We start from the raw sequence: 2,077 nt of genomic DNA on the forward strand, positions 1-2,077 counted from the left end.
TGACAAATAAAAAGCATTTCCATTAGTCCACTGTTCTTCAAAGTGTAAACGTACACTGTAATTTTTCCATTTTTAATATAGACTTACGCTATATTTTATGTCATCTACAATAAACTCAACTACAGAATCTGATGAAACATAATAAATAATGATGAAGGAACGGAAAACTACACAGCAAAAAAAAAAAAAAAAGAAAAAAAAAAGAAAAACTTTTTAAAAGTTACATTACAGCCACCTCTCCAAAAATCAAACATTCAATTTAGCCATCATGAAGCAAAGCAGTATTGCATTATCCTTATTGGCATACTGGAACAGAAAGCATCCTGAAATCAAAGTACTGCCCACTGGAAGAAACTGAGCTACAACTAAACGGAACATAATCCAATTAAATATGGACAGCTAACAGTGCAAAAGCCAAAATTCTTGGCTTTACAAAATCGACAATTCCTAGGAACAAACACTGAATGCAGTTTCGTGATTTTATTTTTTTTAAAGCAAAAACTGGTTTTTTTGATCGCTGTTTGGATGATGAATGCCACCAGAGATAACAGGTAGATGGGCTCTTTGCCCACCCCTTATTCCTGATGACCTCAATGGAAAAAGCATGCAGTTGGCTGAAGAGAAGAATACTGTCACCACTGTAATAATAAAACTAGTGGCTTAATAATTACTGTGACTATATAAGAGGGAAAAAAGAGGAGTCACCTATCTTACCTGTAATAAAAGATGCCTAAACATTAAGATAGCATAAACAAATCGCATTTGAACATCTTCAGCTTTAGCTTACTCTGTCATTTGACACCACAGATAAGAAAACATGCCTCTCTTTCTCAAAATATTTCTACTTTGACTAGTTAAACAAGGATTGAGTAGCCTGACATTTATGTGCAGCATGGCCCACTGTGATTGAAAGGTAAGCCTCATACTGAGAGGCTTAATGCTCGCTTAATGCTACAACACTTTTTCTTCTGAGATAAAATATGCAAATATTTGTATACATTACAGACCTCCAGGTCAATTATTTTCTGCATTGGGCTGCTCTAAAGTAAGGCTTTAAAGTCTCAAGAGGTGGTATTACAGCAGAGGTCCTCCAAGAATCCTACCCTAGTTTTATGTTCTCTCCAACAGATCACCAACTGCTTTTGACTTGGAAAACAGGCAAGAGCTGCGTGTGAAAACTGACCACTTGAACTCACGTACTGGAACATACTGGACTTATAAACGAGTACTGCTGTGTTCGTGTTCAACTGGGAACCATGGGGTAGAACCAATCATCAATCTGACTGCACTCCAATACAGTCTGCTTCTTGGAATGAGGAAGTAACAATCAAGTAATACGGGCAGGACACAAACAGGCATGTGGTCTCCAAGACTGGTAAGGCTGAAAATATCCCAAGGATTTGTTTATGCTGCAAGATTATGTACAGAAGATGTCTTCTAGCAACACCAGAAAATCCAAAAGGCTGTCAAAGATCATCCATATTCAGGATAAAACCCCTAAGGAATTTTTCTTCTTTTGGTAGTAAGACAATAAATACTGCCAATATGGCCAAAATTTTCATCTATTAGTTAAATTTCTAAACCATTAATACAACACACAACATTGTTGATAGCAATGAAAATACTGTAGTTTACAATAAAGTTACTGAGGTTTGTTCTGGGAAGAAAATCAACAAGGTTCCTTTTTTGCATTTTTAATATATTCCACTGCTAGGATTTTGGATGAGGAAAAAAATTGCAAGTATCAATGCATATATAAGACCAAAAATCAACCAAAACTTTTGTAGAAAAGTATTAACATTCTTAATCATAAAAATATTTGCAAATTTAATTACAAATACATTTTAAAAGCAAAATCTTTAAGTACATCGAGGTTGGTCGATATTGACAGTGTTCATTTAAGAGGACGTTAAGATACTACCCACTGCATCTGTGGTAACACCTGAACGTACAGAGTATATACATTTATTGATCAAACTGTGAAATATATAAAGCGAAGAAGAAGTATTTACACTTCAGAACTTATATAAAGGTTATACTGGAAGATCAAGTAGGGCTCTGTGAAAATTTTAGTATC

Source organism: Tetrao urogallus (assembly GCF_951394365.1).
Source record: "Tetrao urogallus genome assembly, chromosome: 1".
Lineage (NCBI taxonomy): Eukaryota > Metazoa > Chordata > Aves > Galliformes > Phasianidae > Tetrao > Tetrao urogallus.